The sequence below is a fragment of the Cyprinodon tularosa genome, unplaced genomic scaffold (genome assembly GCF_016077235.1).
Source record: "Cyprinodon tularosa strain WSP-4 unplaced genomic scaffold, ASM1607723v1 ctg1169, whole genome shotgun sequence".
In the NCBI taxonomy this organism is placed as follows: Eukaryota; Metazoa; Chordata; class Actinopteri; order Cyprinodontiformes; family Cyprinodontidae; genus Cyprinodon; species Cyprinodon tularosa.
The window spans coordinates 161,506-187,328 of NW_024037969.1; the positions used below are offsets into that span (position 1 = coordinate 161,506).

A 25,823-nucleotide genomic window follows, 5' to 3' on the forward strand; every position below is an offset into this window, starting at 1 on the left:
GAAGAGTCAATGAGTCGATGCAATCAGCTGGTTTTCCTTAGATAGAAAACTTTGAATCAATCTGACTGGATGATCTGGTGAACTGGAAAGTGACCTGAGATGACATGATGTGAATTGGAGCTATAGAAATAAACTGAACTGAATATAAAGAATTTAAGAAATCAGAGGAGAATGAAATCCCTCAGCAGTGACTGACAGGAAACACTTGATAGCAGCAATAAAAAGGCAACTCTTCTTAGCTTTGGGGGTCAATAACTTTCTGACGCAGTCAGGAGGCCTTTTCCTTACTTACTGAAAATTTGGGTTGCAAAACAGATTTTTGAATCTAGTCATGTTATTTATTTAACTTTGATTTAAATGCTTCTTTTATTATTTAAATAATTAGTATAAGAAATCAAATCTGTAAATAAAGTTTAAAGCGGGTGTTCTTTATAAGGTTAACACTATCGAACATCCTAAGGTAGTAATAATTTCATATGGAGCGACCAGCCGCTAATGAGCAGGCAGATACATAAATATAATAAATAAAAGCTAAATGAGGCCTGAATGGAGGCCAGCTGCAGCCTGGCTCTGAGGGCGAGGCTGGGCTCCTGTCCCAACCACAACTCTCTCTGCCTCGTCGTGTTGTTCTTCCTCCGTGGGGTTTTTTCCCCGTTTCTTCGGGTTTTCGGCTCCAGGTTCGGCTTCTTCTCGGCCGCCGCGGACCTCCGCAGGCGCGCTCCCGCCCCGCAGAGCGCGCGGCTCCGGTTCGGGTCATTTCAGGTTAGAGCCCGGCTCCGGCTCAGCTTGGCCCGCGGAGAGCAGCGGTGGATCCCGCTCCGCCCCTAGGACACCGAGGGGGTTCTGGATCCGGGCTCGGTTCTGCATGTTCGGTAGGTTTGGGTTTCATTCCGATGATGTGACCGATGACAGCTGAACTATTTCAATAGACACATACTGCAGCCACATGGACAGGTAGGGCTGCTTTCTCTGCTAAATGCTTTCACTAATGGTAAACATCTTCCTGTCTCCTGGAACTACGTTCAAAATGTCGGAGATTTAAAGATATCCTGCTTGTATTTCAAAGTGCATCGCTGCAGGATCATGTTTGGTTTGCTGTCAGCATTTAGTGATCATACTTTATGGTTCGGGATACTTGATATTTTTCAGATGCCTCTTTATATCCTGTTTTTTTAGAAAATGAATGCGTTTTAACGCTGCAAAGGTGGCAAGTTGTAGTCCCCGAGTTATAGTCGAAGTAAAGGTTGAGTTCTGGTTTCCTATCTCGTTTTTGCAACTTCTAGCTTATTTTAAGGAGGCCGAATGTCAGACTTGTTAGTAAAATATCTCAGCCCAGCTTTATTTGTTGAGGATGTTTGCTGGATGTCTATTAAAAGCATGGGAGCTACAATCGGCCGTTTTTAGCATGGAGTTCCGTGGGTGAATGCACCGGACTAGCTTTCTCTGAACGCTTTTAGAGTTGGTTTTGGGCCCGTGAACGTTCTCTTTGTGGATCCTACGGTTCATATTCCAACTCTTCCAGCAGTTCCCGGCTCTCTGGTTTCCGCTTCAACAGCTGCAGCTTTTTGGCTTCTGAACATCTGAAGGTGGAGCAGCCGCTGCAGGCAGGCCTGCCTGCCTGTCTGCCTGCCTGCCTGCCTGCCTGCCTCTCAGGTGGGACTACCTCTGCTCACCTCGCGCTTCAGCAGGAGGGGGGTCACATGGGGTCATGTGGGCAGAAAATGATGCGTTCAGGTCCGTCAGTTTTTTTTTTCTCTGTAAAGGCTCCATTTAGCAATCAGCAGAAGTGGAGTTCTGTCAGATCAGCATACACTTCTTTATTTTTATTTTTTTTTTATCTAGCCCTAACTAATTCTAAGTCCCAATTTAAACCACAGTCAATGTTTTCTAGGACTTTAAACATGAAAATAAATCTAATCTAGTTTAAATTCCTGCGTGCACGTGTTTACTACTAAAGTAACGTATTTAGATGAATATTGCCTAAAATGGTTTTATCTATGGAGGCTTCTTCTCTCAGTCACATCTGACTGTTTCTGCATCCAGTAACTGACAGCAGAATCAAAGCTGCTTTCTTATTAAAAGTGTTTTTGCAGGTCGGTAAACTGCTGCTATAATTCAAAGTGGGAATCATTTCCTGTTGCTCTAAAGCGAATCAGATCGATGTATGGCGACCTGACGGCGTATGCTGCTCTGACACCTCCTCCTTTATCAAAGGGCCAGTCTGCAGCAGCAGCAGCTGTAGATCAGGCCTGATGCTTGATCTGCTCCAGGTCAGACATGGAGGCCTCGTCGTTTCTACTGATCTTGGTGCTTCTGTGGAACCTGGACTGGAGGAATCCGCATCTAGAATGAAAAACCACAGATCCAGAGAAATAGAGCCGCTATAAAACCTGGGAGGACAAAGTTTAACGGCTCCAACCGACTGAGGAAAAAACTTTATTCTAACCCAGAGATGATGAAAGCTGTTTATAACAGAACCTAAAGATCCAGCTGCTGTCCCCGAATCCACCTCTGATCTCTGAGTGTTTCTAGGCGGGCGTTTCTAGGCGGGCGTTACTAGGCGGGCGTTTCTAGGCGGGCGTTACTAGGCGGGCGTTTCTAGGCGGGCGTTACTAGGCAGGCGTTTCTGGCGGGCGTTACTAGGCAGGCGTTTCTAGGCGGGCGTTACTAGGCAGGCATTTCTAGGCGGGCGTTACTAGGCGGGCATTTCTAGGCGGGCGTTTCTAGGCGGGCGTTACTAGGCGGGCGTTACTAGGCGGGCGTTTCTAGGCGGGCGTTACTAGGCGGGCGTTTCTAGGCGGGCGTTTCTAGGCGGGCGTTACTAGGCGGGCGTTTCTAGGCGGGCGTTACTAGGCGGGCGTTTCTAGGCGGGCGTTTCTAGGCGGGCGTTTCTAGGCGGGCGTTACTAGGCGGGCATTTCTAGGCAGGCGTATCTAGGCGGGCGTTTCTAGGCAGGCGTTTCTAGGCAGGCGTATCTAGGCGGGCGTTTCTAGGCGGGCGTTTCTAGGCGGGCGTTTCTAGGCGGGCGTTTCTAGGCGGGCGTTACTAGGCGGGCGTTTCTAGGCGGGCGTTTCTAGGCGAGCGTTTCTAGGCGGGCGTATCTAGGCGGGCGTTTCTAGGCGGGCGTTACTAGGCAGGCATTTCTAGGCGGGCGTTTCTAGGCGGGCGTATGTAGGCTAGCGTATCTAGGCAGGCGTTTCTAGGCAGGCGTATGTAGGCGGGCGTTTCTAGGCAGGCGTATCTAGGCGGGCGTTTCTAGGCAGGCGTATCTAGGCGGGCGTTACTAGGCAGGCGTTTCTAGGCGGGCGTTTCTAGGCGGGCGTTTCTAGGCGGGCGTTTCTAGGCAGGCGTATCTAGGCGGGCGTTACTAGGCAGGCGCTTCTAGGCGGGCGTTTTTAGGCGGGCGTATCTAGGCGGGCGTTTCTAGGCAGGCGTATCTAGGCGGGCGTTTCTAGGCGGGCGTTTCTAGGCGGGCGTTTCTAGGCAGGCGTATCTAGGCGGGCGTTTCTAGGCAGGCGTATCTAGGCGGGCGTTTCTAGGCAGGCGTATCTAGGCGGGCGTATCTAGGCGGGCGTTTCTAGGCAGGCGTTTCTAGGCTGGTGTATCTAGGCAGGCGTATCTAGGCGGGCGTTTCTAGGCAGGCGTTTCTAGGCTGGTGTATCTAGGTGGGCGTATCTAGGCGGGCGTTTCTAGCCAGGCGTTTTTTACCAAGTGTTTCTAGGCAGGCGTATCTAGGCAGGCGTTTCTAGGCAGGCGTATCTAGGCGGGCGTTTCTAGGCAGGCGTATCTAGGCGGGCGTTTCTAGGCAGGCGTATCTAGGCGGGCGTATCTAGGCGGGCGTTTCTAGGCAGGCGTTTCTAGGCAGGCGTATCTAGGCGGGCGTTTCTAGGCTGGTGTATCTAGGCAGGCGTATCTAGGCGGGCGTTTCTAGGCAGGCGTTTCTAGGCTGGTGTATCTAGGTGGGCGTATCTAGGCGGGCGTTTCTAGCCAGGCGTTTTTTACCAAGTGTTTCTAGGCAGGCGTATCTAGGCAGGCGTTTCTAGGCAGGCGTATCTAGGCGGGCGTTTCTAGGCAGGCGTATCTAGGCGGGCGTTTCTAGGCAGGCGTATCTAGGCGGGCGTATCTAGGCGGGCGTTTCTAGGCAGGCGTTTCTAGGCAGGCGTATCTAGGCGGGCGTTTCTAGGCTGGTGTATCTAGGCGGGCGTTTCTAGGCAGGCGTATCTAGGCGGGCGTATCTAGGCGGGCGTTTCTAGGCAGGCGTTTCTAGGCAGGCGTATCTAGGCGGGCGTTTCTAGGCAGGCGTATCTAGGCGGGCGTTTCTAGGCAGGCGTATCTAGGCGGGCGTATCTAGGCGGGCGTTTCTAGGCAGGCGTTTCTAGGCAGGCGTATCTAGGCGGGCGTTTCTAGCCAGGCGTTTTTTACCAAGTGTTTCTAGGCAGGCGTATCTAGGCGGGCGTTTCTAGGTAGGCGTTTCTAGGCTGGTGTATGTAGGTGGGCGTTTCTAGGCGGGCGTTTCTAGGCTGGTGTATCTAGGTGGGCGTTTCTAGGCGGGCGTTTCTAGGCTGGTGTATGTAGGTGGGCGTTTCTAGGCGGGCGTTTCTAGGCTGGTGTATCTAGGTGGGCGTTTCTAGGCGGGCGTTTCTAGGCAGGCGTATCTAGGCGGGCGTTTCTAGGCAGGCGTATCTAGGCGGGCGTTTCTAGCCAGGCGTTTTTTACCAAGTGTTTCTAGGCAGGCATATCTAGGCGGGCGTTTCTAGGTAGGCGTTTCTAGGCTGGTGTATCTAGGTGGGCGTATCTAGGCGGGCGTTTCTAGGCAGGCGTATCTAGGCGGGCGTTTCTAGGTAGGCGTTTCTAGGCTGGTGTATCTAGGTGGGCGTTTCTAGGTAGGCGTTTCTAGATGGGTGTTTCTAGGAGGGCGTATTTAGGCAGCTGTGTCTAGGAAGGCGTATCTAGGCGGGCGTTTCTAGGTAGGCGTTTCTAGGCTGGTGTATCTAGGTGGGCGTTTCTAGGTGGGCGTTTCTAGGTAGGCGTTTCTAGATGGGTGTTTCTAGGAGGGCGTATTTAGGCAGCCGTTTCTAGGAAGGCGTATCTAGTCAGGCGTATCTAGTCAGGCGTTTCTAGGCTGGCGTTTCTTGGCTGGCGTTTCTAGGCGGGTGTATCTAGGCGGGTGTATTTAGGCAGCCGTTTCTAGGAAGGAGTATCTAGTCAGGCGTATCTAGGTGGGCGTATCTAGGTGGGCGTTTCTAGGCAGGCGTTTCTAGGCAGGCGTTTCTAGGCAGGCTTTATTAGGCAGGCGTTTCTAGGCGGGCGTATCTAGATGGGTGTATCTAGCTCAGGCGTCGGCAACCTAAACTGTTCAAAGAGCCTACTGGATAAAAAAAAAACAAAAAAATTAAATGAAGCTACAAAAAAGTGAAAGTGTTCTATCAGTGTCGTCTAGCAACGCGGCTCTAAGTGTTTCAGCCCACTAGAGGAAGGACTACGTTAAATATATAATAAGCATTCATTAAATCCTGGAGCAAATGTCACATCATGTGACTCTGCTGAGAACGCATCACCGCTTGCGCACTGCTCGCCGCTTCACTGCACGGTTGGATCTATGAAGGGTTTTCTATGCTTCAACCAAACTAGCAGCAGGAGTTTGGAGATGCAATCAAGAAACCCATCTTTGCTCTCCTCTAATTTATCCAGAAGTTCTTCAATCGCTCCTTTTCTCTCCTCCCAGCTCGGTGGGCTGCAGATTTCCCTGGAAATGCCTTTCCTAATCACTCTTTTTATTATTTGACAGCTTCTCCTTCCAAAGCAAACATGCAGGCAATCCTTCCTCAGTGGTAATGAAAGCAAACGATTCGCTCCATTATTCTTTGAATCCTCATCAGCTATCTTCCTTTTTCCCTTTGGGATCCATGGAGACGCTTTGTTTACAGCAGCCACCTGCCTGGCGCCGCGCCGCGCTGAAACCTGCTGCAGGGAATGATGCAAATCTTCTTCACATTCCGTAAAAGTTTAAAAAACAATCCACTGGACTTGGTTTCCAAGATTTGAAGACGTTTCGCTTCCCGTCCAATTCAAAGAATTGAGAAGCTTCCTGGAAGGGAAGCGAAACCTCTTCAAATCTTGGAAACCAAGTCCAGTGGATTGTTTTTTAAACTTTTATGGAACGAGTATGACCTGGATGACTGAGAACCTTCACCAGCATTACTTCTTTCACAGAAATGTTTTCATTTACTGTTTAAATGTAATAATATACACATTTTTTCGGCATTGGAAACACAGTTTGTTTGATCTGCAGCACACCATATTAAAACAAACAATCAATAAATTCCATGTTTCCATTTTCATAAGTTTTTTAAAAAGCCACGTGCGACGCTGCTGGAGTTGGAACAATTGTTTATTAATAGTTTATTAACGCCTAAATTAACTTCAAACGTAGAAACCTGCCGGCAGAATATGTTGGCTTTTATTATCCTGCTGCCTGCAGTTTGTAGCACAGACCTGAAAAACGCTAACATCTACTTCCAGCCGCCACCAACAGGAGGGGAAAACCCTGGAGAGGCGAGCGGGCCTGAGGCAGCTGCTGCTGGGGATTCCCAGTGACAGCGCAGCGCCGGTATGTGGGGGTCTGAGCGGCTCCCACAGAGAAATAATCTTTGAAGGCAGGATGGTAATCTGGATGAACTGACTGCACAGACCATGTTTTCAGGAGGACTTTCTCACTTCAACATAGATTCTAACTACTTTCTACCCGCTGATCACAGCTAATATAGCAAAGCTGCTCTCTGGCATCAAACACAGGAGCAGCAGAAGCTTCTGGAGAAACTTTCCTGGACGTCTGACCTTAGTGAGGATCAGAGACGAAGCATCAGGAGCTCCTCTGATGCTGAAATCTGATATTAACTCTGAACGTAGCATCAGACTGATGCAGCTGACTGAGTTTTCTGTTTTCAGTCTCTTGTGGCTCTTTGAATGGTTTGGGTTGCCGACCTCTAGTCTAGGTAGACGTATCTAGGTAGACCTATCTATATTGTTGTATCTACACAGACATATCTAGGTAGATGTACCTATGTTGGTGTAGCAAGGTGGGTGTATCTAGGTAGACATATCTAGATAGACGTATCTAGGCAGGTATAACTATGTTGGTGTATCTAGGTAACCATGTTAATGTATCTAGGTAGGCGTATCTAGAAAGCCCTGGTCTGCTCTCTGGTTCCAGCGTGCGTTTCCCAGAATGCACCCTGGGCGGCGCTGGGGTTAGCAGCTGAGGGTCTCCAGGATGTTGCTGATTGTTGTTGCAGCTGAGCTCTGTGTGTCGCCGCAGCAAAGGGCTGAAAAAAAGGACGTTTGATTTGTTCACCCTTAGAAAATAAATTCATTGAACTTTGATGAACCTGGAGATGAAATTTGATGGTTTTAAAGTCCCATTATGGCTCCATTTCTGTCTTCAGGTGCGGCTCAGGGTGGGCTTTATAAATGCAGACATAAACATGCGTTCATGGTCCACAGAGACGTCTGTATCTTTAAAGCAGCAGATCTGAGTGAGACGGGTCTATAAAGAGCCAAATCCTAAAGGTGCTCCAGGAAAACTGGAAACACTTTGCTGTTTATATCGTTCCAGATTTGTTCAGATCTGTCATACTTCCTGTTTCAATGCTGTGATGGTCACTTTGACAAACCTAGAGGGCGCTGTTGGTCACTGAAGGTCTGAACAGATGAGGTCATCAGCTCCACCTCCATCATGGCAGAGATAAGGCCTGTTATTTCTGCATTTAGAGATCAGTTTAACTAGAATTAAACACCAATCAGCTGTTTACTCTGTTAGTAGTTAATAAGGTTGAGTTTTGTAACATGAAAATAATCATAACATGTCAAACTGATCAGTTTATAAACTCCCTTAAAAGGTGTGAAGATCAGCTGCTGCTCTAAGCTCTCATTTCTACTGAAGAGCTGCTTCTCATGAGCATCTCAACAACTTCAGACTTTCACCTTTACTGTCAAAGGCCTCCAGTGAACGTTGGTTGGTGCATTTCAGGAGCATTGTGACGGTCTAACACCCGACGTTTGTGGGCTAACACCCGACGTTTGTGGGCTAACACCCGACGTTTGCGGTCTAACACCCGACGTTTGTGGGCTAACACCCGACGTGGCGGTCTAACACCTGACGGTGGCGGGAAAACACCCGATGTTTTTGGGCTAACACCCGACGGTGGCGGGAAAACACCCGACGTTTGTGGGCTAACACCCGACGTTTGTGGGCTAACACCCGACGTTTGTGGGCTAACACCCGACGTTTGCGGTCTAACACCCGACGTTTGTGGGCTAACACCCGACGTTTGCGGTCTAACACCCGACGTTTGTGGGCTAACACCCGACGTTTGTGGGCTAACACCCGACGTGGCGGTCTAACACCTGACGGTGGCGGGAAAACACCCGATGTTTTTGGGCTAACACCCGACGGTGGCGGGAAAACACCCGATGTTTGTGGGCTAACACCCGACGTTTGCGGTCTAACACCCGACGTTTGTGGGCTAACACCCGACGTTTGCGGTCTAACACCCGACGTTTGCGGTCTAACACCCGACGTTTGTGGGCTAACACCCGACGTTTGTGGGCTAACACCCGACGTTTGTGGGCTAACACCCGACGTTTGCGGTCTAACACCCGACGTTTGTGGGCTAACACCCGACGTTTGCGGGCTAACACCCGACGTTTGCGGTCTAACACCCGACGTTTGCGGTCTAACACCCGACGTTTGCGGTCTAACACCCGACGTTTGCGGTCTAACACCCGACGTTTGCGGTCTAACACCCGACGTTTGCGGTCTAACACCCGACGTTTGCGGTCTAACACCCGACGTTTGTGGGCTAACACCCGACGTGGCGGTCTAACACCTGACGGTGGCGGGAAAACACCCGATGTTTTTGGGCTAACACCCGACGGTGGCGGGAAAACACCCGATGTTTGTGGGCTAACACCCGACGTTTGCGGTCTAACACCCGACGTTTGCGGTCTAACACCCGACGTTTGTGGGCTAACACCCGACGTTTGTGGGCTAACACCCGACGTTTGCGGTCTAACACCCGACGTTTGCGGGCTAACACCCGACGTTTGCGGGCTAACACCCGACGTTTGTGGGCTAACACCCGACGTTTGTGGGCTAACACCCGACGTTTGCGGTCTAACACCCGACGTTTGTGGGCTAACACCCGACGTTTGTGGGCTAACACCCGACGTGGCGGTCTAACACCTGACGGTGGCGGGAAAACACCCGATGTTTTTGGGCTAACACCCGACGGTGGCGGGAAAACACCCGATGTTTGTGGGCTAACACCCGACGTTTGCGGTCTAACACCCGACGTTTGCGGGCTAACACCCGACGTTTGCGGTCTAACACCCGACGTTTGTGGGCTAACACCCGACGTTTGCGGTCTAACACCCGACGTTTGTGGGCTAACACCCGACGTGGCGGTCTAACACCTGACGGTGGCGGGAAAACACCCGATGTTTTTGGGCTAACACCCGACGGTGGCGGGAAAACACCCGATGTTTGTGGGCTAACACCCGACGGTGGCGGTCAATGAGGGAATCAGCAGCTCAGGTTTTTTAAAGTGACCAAAGAACAGCAATCTGTGTGAAAAAAGATGTTGACTATTTTGTTTTTCAGTTTCTCTTGTTCAGATTTGGACAGAAAGCTTGTTGCCATAAATGTGATGAAGAACCCAAACTGAACTGATTGTTAAAAACGTCTGTTTGTTGCTGTTTCCTTAATTTAACAATTTCACCTCGGAAAACTTGGAAATGTTTTTATCATCCAGTTAATTGTGGAATTGATTAAGAATAAATCCTAAACCTGCTTGTAGACTGTAAATGGTGATGGTGATGGATCTTCAGACCAACGTCTGTGGCTGTAGGTCTGTTTCTGCACCATCAATGCTTTGGAAAGGTGGAGCAGTGAGCTGATGATGGAGTTACTGCAGCTAGCCTCACGCAGCGCTACGCACCGCCTGTTCAGACCTGTAGCTGCCCTCTGGGCTGACAGATCCACTGGGTGGGAGGTTAGGATAATCTAAACGATCAGGATGATTATTGATCCTACAGTTAGGGATGCAAACTAACCACAGACTGATGCTAACGTCTGCTCAGACGGACCTTTAGCTGCCGTCCAGTGGAGCCTCCCTACCAGAGAGGTAGAATAACTATGATTTATTCTCCTCAGTTTATTAAAATCAACCAGGATGAATATTCCTGTTTTTAAAGGGGTCTTTCCTAAATTAGAGGTTTCCAGTCTCTGAATCAGCCGCCTGCTGCTCTTTATAGTCTAAGCTCAGACTCAGGCCTAAGGAAGAGTTGATCCAATCTGGTTTAAACCGCTAAACCTTGATATCATCCAAACACTCAATGCTGAAGGAACCTCCTGCTTGCTGACGTCTCCCGTTAGCATGTTATAGGTACGTGAACACTAGCAAGACAGGAAGTGATTAAAAAGGCTCCATTCACACTGAAAACTCCAGATAAGCAGTCAGTGCTTCGGTGGCGCGGCGGTTAGCGTGACCACGCTAAGCCCTCCGACCCGGGTTTGAATCCCACCTGTGGTCCTTTATGGCATCTCTCCCGCTCTCTTCAAGAAACGAGCCTCTAATTCTGTGAAAACCTAAAAAAAGATCAACTTTCTAAAAGGTTTTAGTTTTTTAGTATTTGAAGCTGAACTGAATCTAAATGTGACGTAAAGTCAAGCTGAAGGCGGCTGTGGAGGAAATAAAAGCAGCGAGGAGCCATTTTATAGATCTACCAGCTGTAGAAACACTGCTTTACGGGTCCAATCTGGTACAGTTCTATGGGTCAGAACCAGAGAAGATCCATCTGTGGTCTGATTGGATCTGCTTCCATCTTTACCAACATGAAACAGGAGGACATGTGATGGAGCCAGGCGCTCTGATTGGTCCAATCCGTGCAGAGATAAAGGCCTAATGGGGCCTTGGCTGCTAACGGGATCCAGAGGTTTTAACATCTGTTGGAACATGAAGCTGCTGCTGTCCTGATGTTACCACGTTCCTGATGAGGAACCAGAACCAATTCAATTCAATTCAATTCAGTTTATTTATATAGCGCCAAATTCACAACACATGTCATCTCAAGGCACTTTACAGTTCAACCAGATCATACAGTCAAGTTGATACAAAGTTTTCTATCTAAGGAAAACCAGTTGATTGCATTGACTCATTGACTCAAATACAATCCCCCACACTAAGCATGCTTGTAGCGACAGTGGAGAGGAAAAACTCCCTTTTAACAGGAAGAAACCTCCAGCAGAACCAGGCTCAGTGTGAGCGGCCATCTGCCGAGGCCGACTGGGGTTCAAGGAGACAGAAACAGAGATACAAAAAGCAGCTGTAAAAGGCGGCCCCGTCCAGGAAACACACAGCCAGGCAGACGAGCTCCAAGGCAGCTCCCATGCCAGAGGACGAAGAGAGCACATCCACTCAGTCACGGTCAGAGAAACAGGACCACACTGGAAAACAGGCCGATCTCCAACATCTATTAACAAGGGTGTTGATAGAAGCAGCACAGCTGATGTTTTTTTCAGGATGACGTCACAGCCAAACAGGAACAGACGAGGCAAAGCTACTCTGAGGAAAAGCAGAGAGAGCAGAAGGTTAGAGATTGAACTAACAGATTCTGCAGAATAGGAGAACAGAGAGAGAATGAAGCAGAATGATGAAATGGGGGTCCCTATGTCCTCCAGCAGTCTAAGCCTATAGCAGCAGAACTATAGAGATAGCTCAGGATAACCTGAGCCACCCTAACTATAAGCTTTATCAAAAAGGAAAGTTTTAAGCCTAGCCTTAAAAGTAGACAGGGTGTCTGCCTCACGGACTAAAACTGGTAGTTGGTTCCACAGGAGAGGAGCCTGATAACTAAAAGATCTGCCTCCCATTCTACTTTTAGAAATTCTAGGAACCACTAGTAAACCTGCAGATTGAGAGCGAAGTGCTCTGTTAGGAACATAAGGAACAATCAGATCTCTGATATCAGATGGAGCTTGGCCATCTAAGGCTTTATATGTGAGAAGGAGGATTTTAAATTCTATTCTGGATTTAACAGGAAGCCAATGAAGAGAAGCCAGGATAGGAGAGATATGATCTCTCTTTTTCATTTTCATTAGAACTCTGGCTGCAGCATTTTGGATCAGCTGAAGGCTTTTAACTATAGTTTGTGGACTTCCTGATAGTAAAGAATTACAATAGTCCAGCCTTGAAGTAACAAATGCATGGACTAGTTTCTCAGCATCACCCCTGGACAGGATATTTCTAATTTTTGCAATGTTCCTCAGATGAAAGAAGGAAATTCTAGAAACCTCTTTGATATGGGATTTAAATGACAGGTCCTGATCAAAAATAACACCAAGATTTTTTACTTTATTATCTGAAATCAGTTTAATCCCATCCAAATGAAGTGACTGGCTAATCAGCTTCTTTTTCAGAGACTCTGGTCCAAAGACTATAACTTCTGTTTTGTCTGCATTCAGAAGCAGAAAATTAAGAGTCATCCAGGTTTTTATGTCTTCAAGACATGCCTGTAATCTATGTAATGGGTTAGCTTCATCTGGATTTATAGACAGATATAGCTGGGTATCATCAGCATAACAGTGGAAATTAATCCCATGCTGTCTAATAACTCTACCGATTGGGAGCATGTATAAAGTAAAGAGAATTGGTCCTAGCACTGATCCCTGTGGTACTCCACTGGTAACCTTTGAGCGTGTTGAAGATCTATCATTAACATGAACAAACTGAATTCGATCAGATAGATAAGATTTAAACCAGTCTAGTGCTGTTCCTTTAATTCCAACAAAATATTCAAGTCTTTCTAAAAGAATATTCTGATCAACTGTATCAAATGCAGCACTAAGATCCAACAGGACGAGCACAGATACAAGTCCATTATCTGAGGCCATGAGAATATCATTAGTGACTTTCACCAGAGCTGTTTCAGTGCTATGATGAGCTCTAAAGCCAGACTGAAACTCTTCAAAAAGTTCATTATGGTGGAAGTGATCGCAAACTTGTTTGGCAACTACTTTCTCAAGAATTTTGGATAAGAAAGGAAGATTGGATATAGGTCTATAATTGACCAAGTCATCTGGGTCAAGAGACGGTTTCTTAAGCAGAGGTTTAATTACAGCAATCTTAAAAGCTTTAGGTACATATCCCTGTAACAGAGATAGATTAATCACATCTAAAATGGAGGAGGAGATCAAAGGGAATACCTCCTTAAATAACCTGGTTGGAACTGGATCTAACATCCAAGTTGAAGGCTTAGATGAAGACAATAATTTTGCTAATTCAGAAAGTTAAACTGGATCAAAGCAGTCTAAACCCGGTTCAGATTCCATGACTACCTCAGGTACAATCGCGGATAGAGGAGTGCTTATGATCTTATTTTTAATAAGATCAATCTTATTTATAAAGAATCCCATAAAATCATTGCTGCTAAGAGCAGGTGGAATGGACGGTTCAACAGAGCTATGGCTCTGGGTGAGTTTGGCAACTGTATTAAAAAGGAATCTAGGATTATTCTTATTCTCCTCTATTAATGAGGAGAAGTATGCTGCTCTTGCTTTACAAAGGGTCCTCTTATACAGCAGTAAACCATTTTTCCAGACTAGGAAGGACTCTCGCAGGCCTGTGGAGCGATATTTTCTCTCCAGTTTCCTAGCATTTTGCTTCAAAGTACGCAGCTCTGCATTAAACCAAGGAGCAAGCTTTCTATTTTTAATGGTTTTAATTTTCAAAGGAGCTGCGTTGTCTAAGGCAATACGCAGAGAACTAGCAACCCCCTCAACAAAATCATCAACCTGTGAAGGGGAATAAGCTATGCTTTTGCACTCTGCAGCACTGCTCAGTGACACAGAGCAGAGAGAAAGTGAAGCAGATTCTTTAAAATTTATAACTGCACTATCTGATAAAGATCTACTAAAATTGAACCTTCTTTTGGGGGAGGAGAACTCTGTTAAAGTAATCCTGAAGGTTATTAGAAAGTGGTCAGAGAACCAACGTTCTCTGAATGCAACACTCCTCTGACCCGGTCCACTTCCTCCTCTGGAAGGTAGAAACGCCTTCTAGAGCTTAGAACCTGCTCTGTGCTGCAAACCGGCCTCCTGTAGAGCAGAGCTGGAATCTCTGCCCCGTTCTCCTCCTGAAACCTCTGCTGTCTGGGTCCATCCGTCTGCTGGCAGCTGCCTGTTGGACCCAGTGGAGGCGGGTCAGTGCGTTGGATGGGTTCACTGGCAGCAGCGTCCGCCTCAGTCCTGCTTCCCCGTTAAACCATGAAGCTGTTTCCAGCTCAGCTGTTCCGGTTGGTTGTCGCTGAGCGGAAACGACGCAGACCTGCAGTCCTGACTAACTGCTGCGTGTGGTGAGATGTTGGACTCTGCAGCTGTCAGAAACAACTGCTAACACAGCCTGAGCCAAAGATGGCGTCATCACCCACCCATCCATTAAAACCTAACATGTGTTTGCTGATAAATACCAGAACCTCCAACTGGTTCCCAGTTTGTGACGCTACTGTGGAGCTGAGACCAGGCCGTCCTTCAATGGTCCGATTGATCATTTTAATCAATTGGTCATTTTTTAGGAAAAAGGTTCTTTAAATAACTTATATAAATATTTTAAATCACTTTATTAGCAGCTGTTAGCAGAAATATCTGCTTTCAATTATTGAAGTGATAGAAAGATCCTATTGGAAGCAAAACTCTGTCACCTCCAAACTTTTATATTAGTTTAAGGGGAGGATTTAAATAATCCAGTTTGAGTTCGAGTTAAATAAACGAATAATCCCAAATATTACATGATTAAATTAATAATCGCAAATATTCTCCCAGTAGGAAGGTTGAATCAAACTAGCCTGTTAGGATGCTGAAAAACCAAGCCCTGAAATGACTCAGTTAGCTAACAGCTGGATGCAGCAAACTGGTTAGCTAACAGCTGGATGCAGCAAACCGGTTAGCTAACGGCTGGATGCAGCAAACCGGTTAGCTAACAGCTGGATGCAGTGACCGGTTAGCTAACGGCTGGATGCAGTGACCGGTTAGCTAACAGCTGGATGCAGCAAACCGGTTAGCTAACAGCTGGATGCAGCAAACTGGTTAGCTAACAGCTGGATGCAGTGACCGCTCAGCTAACAGCTGGATGCAGCAAACTGGTTAGCTAACAGCTGGATTCCGCAAACCAGTTAGCTAACAGCTGGATGCCACGACCGGTTAGCTCACAGCTGGATGCCGCGACCGGTTAGCTAACAGCTGGATGCCGCAACCGGTTAGCTAACAGCTGGATGCAGCAAACTGGTTAGCTAACAGCTGGATTCCGCAAACCAGTTAGCTAACAGCTGGATGCCGCGACCGGTTAGCTCACAGTTGGATGCCGCGACCGGTTAGCTCACAGCTGGATGCCGCGACCGGTTAGCTAACGGCTGGATGCAGCAAACCGGTTAGCTAACGGCTGGATGCAGCAAACGGGTTAGCTAACGGCTGGATGCAGCAAACGGGTTAGCTAACGGCTGGATGCAGCAAACGGGTTAGCTAACGGCTGGATGCAGCAAACGGGTTAGCTAACGGCTGGATTCCGCAAACGGGTTAGCTAACAGCTGGATTCCGCAAACCAGTTAGCTAACAGCTGGATGCCGCGACCGGTTAGCTCACAGCTGGATGCCGCGACCGGTTAGCTAACAGCTGGATGCCGCGACCGGTTAGCTCACAGCTGGATGCCGCGACCGGTTAGCTAACAGCTGGATGCCGCAACCGGTTAGCTCACAGCTGGATGCCGCAACCGGTTAGCTACGGCTGGATGCAGCAAACCGGTTAGCTAACGGCTGGATGCAGCAAACCGGTTAGCTAACGGCTGGATGCAGCAAACCGGTTAGCTAACGGCTGGATGCAGCAAACCGGTTAGCTAACGGCTGGATGCAGCAAACCGGTTAGCTAACGGCTGGATGCAGCAAACCGGTTAGCTAACGGCTGGATGCAGCAAACCGGTTAGCTAACGGCTGGATGCAGCGACCGGTTAGCTAACGGCTGGATGCAGCGACCGGTTAGCTCACGGCTGGATGCCGCGACCGGTTAGCTAACAGCTGGATGCCGCGACCGGTTAGCTCACAGCTGGATGCCGCGACCGGTTAGCTAACGGCTGGATGCAGCAAACCGGTTAGCTAACGGCTGGATGCAGCAAACCGGTTAGCTAACGGCTGGATGCAGCAAACGGGTTAGCTAACGGCTGGATGCAGCAAACGGGTTAGCTAACGGCTGGATGCAGCAAACGGGTTAGCTAACGGCTGGATGCAACAAACGGGTTAGCTAACGGCTGGATGCAGCAAACCGGTTAGCTAACGGCTGGATGCAGCAAACCGGTTAGCTAACGGCTGGATGCAGCAAACCGTTTAGCTAACGGCTGGATGCAGCAAACCGGTTAGCTAACGGCTGGATGCAGCGACCGGTTAAAGTTTAAAAAAATCAATCCACTGAACTTTGTTTCCAAGTTTGAAGACGTTTCTTTTTCGCTTCAAAATGTTATACCTCAGCTTCTCGTACGGCTTTCAGTCCCAATGAATTATGGGATATGGTGGACATTGCTCAACAGACTGTTAGGCTCTACTGCCCTCTGCTGTTCGCTCAGTGACGGAGCGGACCGTTTCTCCAGCCGTTGTGGACCAGTTTGTGTTTGTCTCCCCCAGCGGTCAGAGAAGTCAGGGAGCTGTGGTCTGATCCAGGCGGCCGGTTGGTCTGACTTGGTCCTCCTCTTGTTCAAACGCGTCTCCTCCTCAGGCTGCTGTTCAACCAGCTGAGCTCGATCCTAAACCAATCAAACGCTGCCTTTAAGGACAGGACAAAAAGCAGGATATCAGACCTGTGTGTATAAAAGCTTTAACGGCAGATCCAGCTGGCCAATAGCGGCGGCTGGATGAATCCCAGCAGTTTGACATTTATTTAGTCATTTTACTAAAAGGCTTTAAATCCAGGATCAGTTACTTTATACCATAAAATAAGTCCAATATTTCACTGATTCAGTATTAAAGTGCAGAAAGCAGCTCTGTATCTGCTGCTCCACATTAATTAGTTCCACCTGTCTTCTGTCGGTGCTGATTGAACACTTCCCACCTGTTCTCCTTCCTGTCTGGAAGGCCTTTCTGTGATTCTCTAAATCCCCGTTAAATGTGGGGAACCTCAAGGCCTCGAACCTTTACCTTAGTGTCTGAGCTTCCTCAGGAACTCAGGTGTGTCCCGTCGCTTTGCAGACGATCAGCTGACGTCTCTGTCATTATAATCTTTGCTTCTGAAAGGTTTTCCCAGCCATGATGTCGGTTGGTCTGTTTCTATCTGCTCATTGTCTGGTTTCTCCTTTTACTGCTGTTTGCCTTTTGATCTTCGCTGTTTCCCGTCTTTCTTTAAACATCTGCCGTGATTTTCATTCCTGAGATGTTTTTTAAAGTTTTTAAAGTTTAACCTGGAGGATTTTCTTTGTTTCTCCACTGCGGGTCAATAAAGGCTCCATCTTTTCCTCGGTTGTTGGTGGTTTTAGGGAAAGCTACGCTGCAGCCGCTGAAAGGGTCTGATTCATGATGCAGGAGCTTCATCTTATCTATTTTGCCAAATCAAACCTTGTTTTCTCTAACCAAGTGGTCTTCCCTGCACTTGTTGTCTTTAGGATGTTTGGTTTTAGATGTTGACCAATCAGAGCTTTAGCTGAAGCTGCTTCCCAGAGGAAGTCTTGGATCAGATGTTTCCCTAAGCTTTAGGGGTCGATGGATGGAATGGGGGTGAAGCTGGTGACCTACCATCTGTTGATGCAGCCTTAACAAACGCAGGAACTGTGATCTCAGCTACGATGCCTGTTCAGGTAACCAAAGTCCAGACTACAATCAATAACACCAAACATCAATAAACAGTTACGACACCGACTGAGACTGGGCCAAAGTTCTGCTGTGAGGATCGATCGGGTCAAACCGAAACCACTGCTGCTTCCTGGTGGAGGTGGAGGCAGCTTTTTCAGACGCTGACGCTTGTTTTATGTCCATTTAGCTGAATTATTGATCATTGTTCAGTGGTTTGTTTTCCACCAGGCTGTAGTGGCATGGATCCCCATACAGCTCAGAAAGCATTAGCCACTGTGGCTAACTGTTAGCATTTAGCTACAGCCTGGTTCCAGATGAGCTCTGAGGATGTCCCTGCTGGGCTCCAGCAGAACTTCGGCCTAAAAAGTTAATATTTTTTCCCTAAATTCAGATTTTCCCTCTGTGCTAACCAACACTTATTCACTGGATTGCCTGTTGCCCAAAGTGAAGCCACCGGCCGCCATATTGGTACTCCCTAGTCAGACCGGTCTCAATGTAAACAATCTGTGCGCTGCAGCATCAAACAACCATGATGTTCTCATTTTTAGGGGGAATTAAGACTTTTAAAATAAAGATAAATTCATCAGTTTGACACAGACTGGCTGTTTCACAGCATCAGTAGATTAACTTTAACTTAGAATAAATAAATCGGCCCATCACATTGCAGAGTCATTACATCTGATCATTTGAAAATCCTATATATATACTAGGGATGGAACGGTTTATGAAAACCGTCCGAACCGTTCGGTTCGACTGTCTCGGTTCGGTTGGCGTGTGTTTCGTTCGGTTCATGCGCTGCTCCTTTTTCTCATAGGCGAAGCGTTTACACTCCAGAGCAGAAGGTGGCGGTACTGCGACCAAAGCCAACCACCAGTAGTAAACAAGAAGAAGAAGAAGCGAAGCAGCGTAGCCGGGTGTAGCAGAAAAAAATCAGTTGTTGTGGAGAATTGTGTGGGTATGGCGAGTGGGAAAGAACAGGAGTTGGAAGACGCGCCAGCAGCACTTTATAGGTCTGCTGTATGGGACCACTTTGCATTTAGAGTGACCTACGATGACGGCGGGAAGAAAGCTGTGGATAGAAGTGCAACACGTTTTGTTTATGCTAACAGCAACATGTCATGCTAACCCCGAAATCCCTCATACTCCGTCAGCGCTCCGCCCCGCTGCGCTCCAGACCGGATGCTCAAAGCAAAGCCTACAGCCTCCACTGTGGCTCCGTCTGCTCCCATCTGAGTCCCTTGGAGATGGTAGAGGGCATGCGCCAGATGATTAAATTCAAAGCAGCAAAACATACGGAAATGATCCAGGGTTTCCGCAGATCATTTAAAATAATTACAATCCATTATTTTTGGGGGTTTCTTTTCATTAATTTCATATTTTTATGGGATTTCGGTGTAACAATCAACATGTACCGAATCGAACCGAAAACCGTGACCAGAAACCGTGAATCGAACCGAACCGTGGATTTTGTGAACCGTTCCACCCCTAATATATATATATATAAATAAATAAGAACCTCTTCCTCACCCATTGTGGGCGGTCTTCCCCTTTTTTCCTCCCAGCTCAGGTCCTCTCCCAGAGCCCTGGGAGCCTGAGGGTTCTGCTCAGTATCTTTGCTGTTCCTAGAACTGCGCTCTTCTGGACCGAGTGATCCGAACTGCAGTGATCCGAACTGCAGTGATCCGAACTGCAGTGATCCGAACTGCAGTGATCCGAACTGCAGTGATCCGAACTGCAGTGATCCGAACTGCAGTGATCCGAACTGCAGTGATCCGTTCACTGGGAAATAATTTCTGTTGATGAAATCCATCCATCTTCTCCTCATTACCTGCTTATCCCATCAGGGTGGTGTTGCTGGTTGCTGGTTGCCATCTCCATCTCTCTATGGGGGAGAGGCGGGGTCACCCTGGACAGGTCTGTTGCTGGGCAACACAGAGACACGTTACCATGGAGACACACACCTAAGGGCCTGGAGTACCCAGAGAGAAGCATAGGATGCAGAGAACATAAGGGGATTGAACCCAGAACCTTCTTTCTGCCAGGCAGCGGTTCTACAGACTGCAGAGGCTGTGGTGCTACTGGGCTGGGACAGGTGGGTACTGGTGTAGGCCGCGCTGTATCCGCCGTGCCTGATGGGACGAGCAGCAACAGGTAGATGAGGGGAGGATGGTCCACAGGTTCTCTGGGTTCCTCTGCTCAGACCAGAACCATTCAGAGGAAATGATCCAGCAGCAACGCTCTGCGCCCCGATTGGTTGAGGAAATCCCTCCATCTAATGATCAGACCTGAGAACATGGATGTTTTCCTTCATTTTAGTTTGATGGTCCTGAACACGAACACGCTGTGATTGGAGGCATTACGCCCTGCTGCTCCCACACAGCTGCAGGAATGAAGTCAGCTCTCTGGAAGAACAGCTCTTGGCTTCTTCAGCTCATTAGGACCCAATAACACCTTCATAAAAGAAAGGCTGCGCTCTGATTGGCCCAATCTTCTTATTCTTTGGTTTTTAATCTTCTTTGTCAGTCAGACCTCCAGTGTTTCCATGTGGGACTTTTTAAAGGTTGGAGAAGCTGCTTTTAGAGCAGCACAGAGGAAGACCTCATCATCATCATCCTCATCATGGTGCAGATATCCATGGGTTATAATGCAGAGCTCAGTCACCTGACGTCAGCTCTGATCCGTCAGAAGCTGCTGCCCTACAGGCTGGTGTCACGCCGTCAGCTGCAGGCAGACGCTGATGATGGACCAGATGAGATTAAAAACATCCACTTTATTTCTGAGTGTTTTTCATATGAAAACAGTTTCAATCCCAGCAGAACCAACATGGCGTCATTTAGCGGTCCTAACCCGTATCGTCCTCCCAGCGCCTCTCGCATCCATTGGACATTTGGACGTATTCTCATGAACAGAATATTTTGAGGAGATGAAGAAGCTTCCTCCTCCATCAGAACATGGAGTAAATAACCTGAACTGAAATATTCCCATCAATGGAGCCATGAAACAGGTGGGGGTGGGGCGACACAGTCAGCCAGGAAGGTTGAACAGAAACGCTTTAGAACTCGATGGTTCTGAAGCTGTTCTCGGATCCAGCACCGGGCCGCCGGCGCTCGTCTTTGGATCCACTGGCAGCCCAGTTAGTCTGCTGGGATCCGTCTGTTTGGCGTCACTCCTGCATCCTGCCTCAGATCAAAGGGGGAGTTCAGATGCTGGCTGACTGGGACCGACTGGGACCAACTGGTACCGACTGGTACCAACTGGGACCGACTGGGACCGACTGGGACCGACTTGGACCGACTTGGACCGACTTGGACCGACTGGTACCAACTGGGACCGACTGGGACCAACTGAACGCCGAGTTCCATTTCCTGTTAGGGCACTCCCCTTCATCAAGATGATTTTCGGACTCTAGAACACATATATCAAAGTCAAAGCCCGCGGGCCGGATCCGGCCCATGAATTGTTTATCCACGGCCCCCTGGATGAAATTTAATGACCATTAGAACCGGCCCACAGGCCACGGCCGCCTGTGCGCGCTGCTGTGACTTCATGGGCTACTGTTGCATTGTGGGAATGTAGTGTTGGTGCGGTTGTATTGCAGCACCAACACTACATTCCCAGGGGAAAACATGATCGTGTTTTTCTTTTATTTTAAATTTTTGTTTTGCATGTTTGGATTATCTTGGTTTTTGCTTTTCCCTCTTTAACAATCCAAGCTGTGCTGAAGTCTGAGGAGGCAAAGTGAGCTAACTGCGCTCTGCAGCTGCTGCTTGCAGGCGTCAGCAGAGGCTGATTGAAGGCAAGTTAATAGGAGCCTGGATGGAGGGAGGGAGGGGCGGGGCTGATCCTGCAGGTGATGGAGACGCTGCTGAGCGAGGGGCAGGTGGGATCCACCTGATACAGATATGTTAGCATGGTGCTACAAAGGTGGGCTAATGTTAGCATGGTGCTACAAAGCATAGCATCTCTCGAAATGAGTTTTTGGAGCTTGAGATGTCTGTAACATTTGGTGGTGCGCTTTCACCAATGGCTCCATTCATGGTGCGCAGTCACTATTATTCCGTGTGTGATGTGTGATCTAATACTACTGAGAATTGCATAATTGTTTCTTCTTGGCCGATTTATGGAACTGTCGCCGTATCCTGAACCTTTATCACGTGTTGTTCTTCACATGAGGCCCACCCAGATAATGTTGCTGATTGTTGTCGTTCTGCCATTGATGAAGATCCAGCCCTCATCCGACTGTTCAGCAGTAGTAATGTCTGCTGAGGTTATGGTTGCTTCAGCTGCTGCATGCTGGGATCCTCCAGACCCGCTCAGACTCCCATGCTGATGGTCTTCAGTGGTAGCTGGGTCGGCTGGCCTGGAGCTCAGCTCTGTTGGAAACATTGGCCGATATTAGCTTGGTTTTATGTTTGTTTCCTGTAAGTGGAGGATGGAGCAGAAATATACGTCTCCTGCATCAGTGCGTCTGCTGTGAAGGAGGTGGCTGACCTTTCTGAGGGAGGAGCCGCCGCAGACACTAGAGCAGCACTTTAACGCTCAGTGGGAGGGCGCCCAGCGTAGACATGAGTCAGGCAGAGCTAGCTTCTATGAAAGACGTCAGATGGGTTACGCTGTAAGGAATAATAAAATGTCTGACATCGTAGTTTCCACATCTGGGATGTTTTCTCCAGCTGTTGAGCTGAGTTCCTGATGGACTGTAGGTTGAACATTTGCTGCTGGGATCTAACAGCTTCATGTGTGTGGAGCCCTATCAGCATCTCTTTAAGGGTTGATATACTGGCTATTGTTCACCTGAACCTGTGGCTGAACCAGTTTAATTTCAGACAATAATTTCACAGACTGCTCTGTAGCTGTGGTACTCTCTGGTTGCTATGGTAACATTAATATGCCTTTAAAACAGGCCACCACAAACAAAGTGCACAAAAACAGCCTGCTAACTGCTCACTATAGCAGCGGGAGGTGGGAGGTATAACCCCAACTACACCGTCAACTACCGTATCACCTACACCGCCATCTACATCATCACCTACACCGCCATCTACATCATCACCTACGGCGTCATGGCCGACCCTCAATGGAACACAGAGAATCCACTTATGTTTCAAAATGTGTAGACTTTAAACTGAATGCATGGGCAGTAATGGCTGTAATTTATCAGTGGCCTGGTATTAAATGACACACGGACAGGTATTGTTTTAGGGATTACTGAATAATAGCTTCCTCTCATGGGTGTATCATCTTTAGCAGATGTTAGAAGAAGATTTCAGTGCTGCTCTGTCTCTAAATGGACCAGTCTGAGTTCTGGTGCTGGTATGAGACCCGTGTGGACCAGCAGCTCTAGAATTCTGGAGTTCCTGCTAAAGATGAGGAAAACGTTCAGCCTCTGGGTGAAATCCTCCATCAGAGAAACAGAAACGCGTCAGAGCTAACAGCTGTTAGCGTCGTTAGCTCTGGTGTTTAAGGGGAGCTCAGGCTGCTCTGGGTCACATGACCCATTCAGAGACAGATCAGCAGATCATTGAGAGGAGAGCAGCATCCATCAGGAGAAAAGATGAAGGATTGTTTATGTCACCTGAAGTTAATGCTGGGGTCAAAGGTCACAGCATATGGTTGCTTTGATTAAAAGGCTCATTTATGGAACATCTGATTGAATCTCTACGAAAATACACGTCGAGTTTCTTCACGTTATGTTGAAGAAACAAAAGAAGAAAGTTTTGTTGTGGTCCAGTGATGACTCGGTACAATGGCTGCTGAGTCACTCAGAAACATTGAAGCTCATGTTTCAGTGTGTAAAGGAGCAGCTGATGTTAGAGGTCAGAGCTGCAGCTTTATCGCTCATATTCAGAATAAAAACTTCTGAAAGTTCTTTAAATCTGAAATGATTCCATCCTGTTCAATAAATGATCAGTGTTTTTAATTCAGAGTAATTTTCATGTGAATGTGCTTTACTGGAGGCATCCATGTTTGTCAAAGAACACTACTGCCACCTACTGGTTAGTGACATTGTCACGGTGCGGTATCGGCTGTTGATCAAGTCCCAGTGCTGTATCTGGTGTTTGTCACAACGCGCTATTATCCAAGTCATCTTGAAAACATTCTTCTTCCAAATGTTGGCTACATATTACGGGTTTTTTCTCTGGCCAGAAGTTCGATGGCAAATCCTCCCTCTTCAAGTTGGCGATCCAACGACCAACCCGTCCGTGGAGGATCAGGAATCAGAAAGGTGAAATAACTCTTTGTTTCACTTTTACCCGATGTATTCCAGCATCCAGCTGCCATGCACGTGGGCATTGTCAGTTTCACTATAGCTCTGGTGAATTTCAATGGTGAAGTCCTCTGGAAATCTTCAATAATTGTTGTTGATTGCAGATGTGTCTAGTAGTTCCCATTGATTTAGCTTGGAAAGCGGGGAGAATGGCGCTAGGCTTACCGCACCGTGACGTCACTGCTGGAAGATGGCAGGAGGGAGGGGCTACTATATTTGGGCAAAGATGGCCGCTCCCAGACTCTGTGATCCTGGTTTATGGGGCTGATTATCTCTCATAAGTAGGTGTTTGGGATTTAGTTTCTGTTAACGTGGAGGATGCATGTCTGTTGGCTAACTGAAGACATTAAATCCTTGGTTTGAACGTAGCATGCCGTACTCATGACATTAAAGTTCCTCCAAGATCAAATTTATGGACGGGAGAAAATAGAACTGTCCAAGGTTCTAAAACACGGTGGACTGAAAATCTGAACAAGCACTCGTTTTAGCTTAAAGCTTGTGAAGAACCGGACACTTTAAACAAACTATCAGGGAACATTTATATCCCAACCCCTCGAGACTAAAATCAACATAGTTTGTTAAACTACGACATCGGTTCATCAACCACCACGCATTAAACTAACGCATGCATGGGAAGCTGCCACTGCTGGGGAAGAAAGTAGCTCTGCAGGCTCCTCCCACGCACACCCAGGATCTCACCATGCAGTGTGGTGATCTGATCGTGAGAGTGCGACGCTGTTTCACACCAGTTTCTGTCCTGTTCCCTCGGCTGCAGACGGCTGCGCTCTGAAAGGGCGATCTGGCCTCCTGAGTGTATCGATACTCACTGAGGAATATCAGCTGAGGTCGTGAACAACAAACGCTGCTCAGACCTTTGCTACTGTCCCGCCTCCTAGATCCATATCGACTCATGAGATGACGCTGTCAGTCAAAGCCTTCCTGACTTCCTGTGTGATTAATACGGGCCAATCAGGAGGAGGCCCACAGCAGGAGGAGGGCAGAGGTAACGTGGGGGGGGGTGGGGGGCAGCAGGTCAGACAGCCAGGCGTTTGAACCCCTACTAAGTGCTAAACGTGTTGATCTATGTGATGTACATCTATAGCGTTTGCCGCTGGTTGATGAAGGTCCATGGCTTCGGCGTGCAGCTCCTGGTTCTCCCGCCATATCTCGTCCATCAGCATCTGGATGTTTCACTTCTACACCTTTTCTCAGTGTGAAGCATCCTGTTCATCAGCGCCCCCTTTAAACACCGGCTGCTTCACATGTAGCCCATCTGGTTGGCTGGATCTATAAAGTTGGCTCCATCTGCTGCAGTATCTGTAATAAAACAGTATTTCTATAATAAGCCGCCCTGTTGCCTGTTAGTAGTTTGGTCTCAGTACTTCGTTCCATGGTTGTTTCATGTTGTCCATAATTCTCCATCCCTGCTGATCTCATAAAGGCTGTTCTGGTATAGATTTTACATTCTAACTCACTGTTGGCTGTTTTTATTCCGTTTATTTTCTTTTTGCTTTTATTGGTCATTCATTAGCCGAGCGTTTTTCTCTCTGAGTTGGAAAGGTCTTAACTTTTAACAGGCAGCATTTAAAGTAAACGCTGTAGTTCTCAGCCTGCTTTTCTAACTTCCCTCCATTGTTTCTCTGGTTTAAAGCATGTTTGCTGATTTTACAGGCTG

The 25,823-nt window shown here is 47.9% G+C and overlaps 1 long non-coding RNA gene across 1 annotated transcript in view; it reads left to right on the plus strand.

The window, feature by feature from the left end:
• Positions 1-550: 550 nt before the first annotated feature.
• LOC119798417 overlaps positions 551-25,823 on the plus strand; it is a 51,936-nt gene continuing 26,663 nt past the window's right edge. Inside the window, exon 1 of the long non-coding RNA XR_005282717.1 lies at positions 551-872. This is a non-coding gene — a long non-coding RNA (uncharacterized LOC119798417). The remainder of the gene's footprint in view (positions 873-25,823) is intronic.